We start from the raw sequence: 6,400 nt of genomic DNA, 5'->3' as shown, positions 1-6,400 counted from the left end.
CAGCAGGGGGCAGTCCCACTTCACTCATCTGTCACATCATCAGCTGGAAAATGACTTTAATTTATGTGTCTGCATGCAAAGACTTCAGTGTCTGTCCCAGGGGGGGCTTTCAGACTACAGTCGCTACGGGCGAGAACAAATAAAGATAAAAAGTCCTAGTATAGTATGTCAAAAAGGTTAAAAAAAGTCAAAGTATTTTATGTCTAAAAAGTGATAAAAAGGTCATAATATGTTGAAAAAAGGGGCCGTATAGTCCGTCAAAAAAATCATAAAAAGTTATATTATAGTATGTCTAAAAAGTAAAAAAAAAAAAGTCACAAAAAGCCCTAGTATAGTATGTCGAAGAAGTAAAAAAAAGTCATAGTAAAGTATTTCAAAAAAGTATAAAAATTCATAGCATAGTATGTCTAAAAAGTTAAAAAAAGTCATTGATCATAGATCATAAGGTCATACATAATATGTTGAAAAAAAGGGGCAGTATAGTCAGTCAAAAAAATCTTCAAAAAGTTATAAAAAATAAAAAAGTCTATGGTGTAGTATGTCGAAAAAGTAAAAAAAAAGTCATAGTAAAGTATTTCAAAAAAGTATCAAAGTTCATAGCATAGTTTGTCGAAAAAGTAAAACAAAGTCGTAGTATAGTATGTCCAGTATGTACAACAATAGAATACATTTAGTGTATTTAGTTTAGTTTAACTGCTCATCGGTAGATTTATTAATATTGGCACTTAAAGATATTCTAAAGTTAGCTAAACAAACCCAGTAGCTTTAATTTAGGGTTTAAAGCGCTACATTTCTAGTCTTAACCACTAGTCAAAGCTCTTTTACATCATACAGGAACCATTCACCATCACACACACACACCGTAGATGTGTAGATGTGTGTGGTGAGCGTGTCATGAGTCTGTGTGTGTGTAGATGTATGTGTGTGTGTTGTGTATCTGTGAGTAGATGATGTAGATTGTGTGTTGTTGTGATGACGTGATATTGATGAGTACGTGTGTGTGTGTATCTGATGGTGTGTGGGTTGGTGTAGTGTGTGTGTGTGTGTGTGGTGTGTGTGACAGTGGTCTCCGTATGATGTAAAAAAGGCTTCTGACTAGTGGTTAAGACTAGCAAAAGTAGCGTTTTAAACCCTAATTAACAGCTACGTGGGTTGTTTAGCTAACTTTAAAATCTTTAAGTGCCAATATTAATAAATCACGATGAGCAGTTAAACTAAACTAATAACTAATGTATTTCCGATTGTTGTCATATGCCGACATACTATACTACGACTTGTGTTTACTTTTTTCGACAATAACTATGCTATGGAACTTTATCTACACTTTTTTGAAATACTTACATGACTTTTTTTTTACTTTTCTGCATACTACACCCATAGACTCATTTTTATTTTTATAACTTTTTCTGAAGAGTTTTTTGACCTGACTATACTGCCCCTTGTTTTATACAATAGTGACCTTATATCTATGAGCATGACTTTTTTTAACCTTTGGAGACATACCCTCATGCTAGTGAATTTTTTAATACTTTTTTGAAATCGTACTATGACTTTGTTTTACCTTCTTCGACACTCTAGACTAGGGCTTTTGTGTGAAACTTTTTTTTTTTTACTTTTAGACATACTATAATATAATTTTTATGATTTTTTTGACGGACTATACGGCCCTTTTTTCAACAATATAGACCTTTTTAGCACTTTTTAGACATAAAATAATTTGACTTTTTTTACCTTTTTGACATACTATACTAGGACTTTTTATCGTGTTATTGTTCTCGCCCTAGCGACTGCTAGCTGAAAGCCACCCCCTGGGACAGACACACTGTGAAGTCTTGCCAGCAGACACATAATCTAAAGTCAAGTTCTCCAGCTGATGAGTGACAGAGTGAGTGACAGTGGGCTTGCCCCCTGCTGGCTGTAAGACGTGTTTTCACCTTCCTGAGACGGGAAGGAAGAGAAACTTTAGTTGCTTATAGAAGATAGGTCGCCTCGTGGGAGATGAACTGCGGCATCGCCGTGTAAGGGACGAGGAAGCAGGCGCGCAGCGTGTGGGGCGGTGACAGAAAGCTGCGTAAAGTCGGCCGTTTCCACGATTTCAGCTCCTTCAGGCGGCAGGAAGTGTGACAACACTGTGGTGCGATTCCGATTTAATAAAATATATAGACCCACCCACATCATCCCTGTACACAGTTCCTCCAGTTGTTTTAGTTATGACAGAGTAGCTGGCAAAGTGCCTCTACATGCGATCGTGCTGCTGATTTTAATTGAACACAGACCTGGAGGATGATCCGTGATCTGAACGGATTTAGTCTCTTAACTTCTAAACTTAACTTCTGTCACACAACTGTGGTTCTGGGACAGAATAAGTCTGTAAATCAGACAAATAGCATTAAAATCGCTCCGATACAACACACAATCAAAAGTTTATATTAAAACGTCATCATGTTTAACAATCAGGTGTTAAATCAGCTGAGAAGCCGTCGTGTTCCCGGCATCATGCTCTGGGTCCGGCCTGCGACGCAAGTAAACAACTGGAAGACTTGTACAGTGGTATGAGGGTCTGATTATATTTTATTAAACTCGGATCGCACCACAGTGTCTTCATCGCTCCTGTCCAGCCCTGAAGAGCGGACTCGGCTGGAAACTGTCCGACTTTACCGTCGCTTTCTGTTCACGGCCGCCCCCCCCCGCTGCTGCCGCATGCCTCTCGTCCACGTTCCAGGCGATCGCAGTTCATTCTCGAACGAGGCCTATAAATCACAACAAATACAACAGACTCCGTGGCCACGCCTTCCTCTGCCTCTGCTTGGCTTACCCCTGGTATCTTTCCACAATAAGATCGACCAATTCCCCACGTGCTACACCGAACCACCCTGGCACTATATACCAGATCCGGAAGCTTACTCCGGTCGGTGTTCAAACACGTAGAGCCCAGACTGCAATCTTTTAATATTAACGGTCATGTGTGTAGGGTCGCGAGACTGGCTTCCCCCCCCGCCACGAGCCAACTCGCTCGGTCTGTGTGACGGAGAGTCGACCGAGAGCACGTGACCTGCTTTTCTGACCAACAAAGTCGGGGGTCACCGGCGGAATCGGTTCCCGGCATCTCCCGTGCGGCTCCCAGCTGCCGGTCGCTGGCCGGCCCCGTGGCCCACTTGGTGCAGTGTGTACCTGCCCCTGGAAGGCCGCCCCCTACGCACGAACTCCAACTGTGTCGCGTGCCCGGGTGCCGCGTGCAGCGCGGGCGTCAGCGGCTGGACGGTGCTCCGCTCGCAGGGTCCGGAGGAACGGTACACGCGGCCGGCCCTCCCCTGCTCAGAGGCCCCTCCGGCGTGCCAACGGGTGGTGGGACACCGTGATGACTGGGGGGTGGAGGAGGAGGATGGAGGGGGGGAGGAGGGGTGGAGGAGGCAACCGGGCAGGAGGCAGACGAGTCCTCAGGTCCCTGAAGAAAAGGTATGCCTTGTTATATATGTTGATATTTCATTTGTAAGATTACCAGTAATGTATTTAACATACTATTGTGGTTTTATTTGTTGTGGTAGGTGAGGCACGACAGAAATTATGAATGGAAGTGGATGTTTGTGTTGTTTTTGTGTGTTGTCTTAAAAGAAGAAACACTTCCGGGACCCATGTTGCTCTTCTCCTGTTCTAGCACCATTGGGACACATGTTGATCCCCTTTAGAGCACCGGGAATCCGGTTTGGTATCATCTTGGAGAAAAAAAAAACTGGATTATGGGGGTTCAGCTGTTGTTTTAAAAAACGGCATAAAAGTAAGACGGATTTAATTGATCCCTGAATAGCAAAAAGTGGGATTTCCAAATCCAGATCATCTTGATCCAGGATTAAAGTTTTGAACCAACTTGCCTCTAAAATGTCAGAAAATGGTGAAAAATGTTGATGTGCATCCCCCCCCTTTCTGTGAATTTTTGTCAACTTTCAGACAGACTATACTATGACTGTTTTTTACTTTTTTAGACACTCTATAGCTATGACTTTTATTTTTTTTTTTTTTTTTTGTTTAGCCCGAGCGACTGTAGTGTGAAAGCTTCCCTGTGCCAGACCTAAATCACATAAATTAAAAGTCATTTCCACTGATGATGGGAAAAGACTTTCCTCTTCCCTGGGTCCCTGAGCCTCGGCGCACTCTGGCCCCCTGCTGGCTGGACACGTACGTGTTTCACTTCTGATGACGGGAAGGAGATAGAACGTTTTAGTCGACCTTTATGACAGTAACTAAAAAAACACAATACACCATACAGTACCCAAGTATGCGTGCTACGCCAGTGATAGCTGCATTATGTATGACATGTATGCATTACTGTATGTTCATGCTGTGTGTGAGCAGCATGTAGCTGTATGGTGTGTGTGTTGTGGTGTAGGTGTGGGTATTCGTTGATGCTATGCATGTATGCATGCACTGTAGTAATGCATCTCATATAGTATGCATGCATGTATGTATGATGCATGTATAGGATGCATTATGCATGCATTTGTATGTTGCATGTATGCAGCATGTGTGGTGCATTATGTATGCATGCATGTGTGTATGGTTACTGTACTGTATGTGTGTATTATTATGGGGTATGTATTACTGTATTTGTGCGCCTTTCTACCAACTGAGCCAACCCGGCCACCAGACTTTTATGATTGATGTTTCTCTCTGTTGTCCTAGCAGCCGGGTGAGGTTGACGTCAGCAGCCGTCTTCAGGATCTGAACCTGGCGGTCTCAGGGGAGGGCCGTCTACCGGGTTGGGAGTCTCGGGGAGGACCCGTCCAGTTGCTCCGTCCCTTTCTTCATCATCGTGGCGGAGTAGTCCGATCGTGCGGCGAGGAGACGACCTCGTCACGACAAGAAGCTGCTCGGAGCTAGTACTAGCCCGGGAGGGGCGCGCGCGGTTACGGGAGCTGGGACGCACGCCGGGGGCGGGAGGGGGCGGGCCAGAGGGGGGTGGAGGGAGGAGAAGTCTGAGAAGACGGGTGCCAGACACGGGGACCCGTCTTCTCCAGTTCAGAAGACAGACGATGCCTATGCCCGCAGCAGATTCCTGCGCTACTTGCCGCGGCGGCGACGGCCGCTCCTCTCTCGGAGCGCCGTTCCGCGCGGCCTGCGCAACGGCGGCCGGCGCACGAGGGCGACTGCGGCTCTCCAGGAACTTTGAGTGCAGGTGATTGCCGGCGCTGTACGCTGCTCGGAGGGAGACGCGCGAGCCGATCTGAGCTGGGTTGGGAGCGGGCTGTTTTACACGTGCAGGGACAGCGGCTGGACGGACGGGGTCGGGGTCCGCCGTGGAGGAGGTCTGCTTCGTCCAGACGACCAGCCCAGCAGCTCTTGCAATGACCGCAGGTCACCCAGCCGGGGGCCAAACATACGGCCCCGGGGGCCATACACCTGCCCGCCACGGTAGGGGAGGGCATCAGTCAGACGCCTCCGATCGATATCACCACGATACTTATGCCCGAAACAGATCTCGTGTAATATCTGATGATATTTGCAATTTATAACCTTTTCTCCAACTTGTTCTTTTACCAGTTTTTAACGACGTCCAACAAAGGAAACTTATCAACATCTGTTCATCTAAAGAGAAAAAATTCTACTGTTCATGCTTCAATGTTATCGCTGCAGAACGACCACAACACCATATAATATATTAATATATTAAAAATTTACAGATCCAACGCTTGGAGCTGTGTATTGATGCATTATTGCCACTTAAATATCGCGTACTACACTGTGATTGACCCCCCCCCCACACACACAGACAAAGACACAGACAGACACACAACACTACACCCACACACACACACACACACACACACCACGGTCCAATCAGCCAACTCGGTGCCTTTGTAAATTATTGGTATTTGGCCCATTAAACTGAAATGAGTTTGACCCTCCTGGGTTAGAGGCATTTGATTTTGATTTTCATTAAAATCAGGAAAAACATATATTATATACTATGAAAACGAAATTCTAGGGCGTGAAATAAATCGCTTTTTTAACATCGTGCGCATATCAAATGGCGGTAATAACATACATTAAAAACAGGCTCCTGCGAGATACGCCCAAAAGAAACTGATGAATAATTTAGTGTTGTTGAACAGTACTCACAGAAAACATGCAGATGTTTTTTTTTGTGATTTTGCAAAAATCTTGATTATGGCAGCACTTTACACAGTTAAAAAAATGCATGGATATGGCGGGGTATTTTGCAATTGGTGAGATAAATGTGGGAACTTGCAAAACCGCGGTTTGATGAAAAAGACCCGTTATTTTTGTCGCGTATATTACGTCATTGCAGAACGTTCCCATGGCCCCAGCTTACTTTTTTTTTTTTGTTGCGAGGGGAAATGGCTGACTTCGTGTGTGAAGTAAACGGCAACATTTTTTCCACTTT

This window comes from Etheostoma spectabile, unplaced genomic scaffold (genome assembly GCF_008692095.1).
Source record: "Etheostoma spectabile isolate EspeVRDwgs_2016 unplaced genomic scaffold, UIUC_Espe_1.0 scaffold383, whole genome shotgun sequence".
In the NCBI taxonomy this organism is placed as follows: domain Eukaryota; kingdom Metazoa; phylum Chordata; class Actinopteri; order Perciformes; family Percidae; genus Etheostoma; species Etheostoma spectabile.
This window is presented reverse-complemented; position numbering follows the sequence as displayed.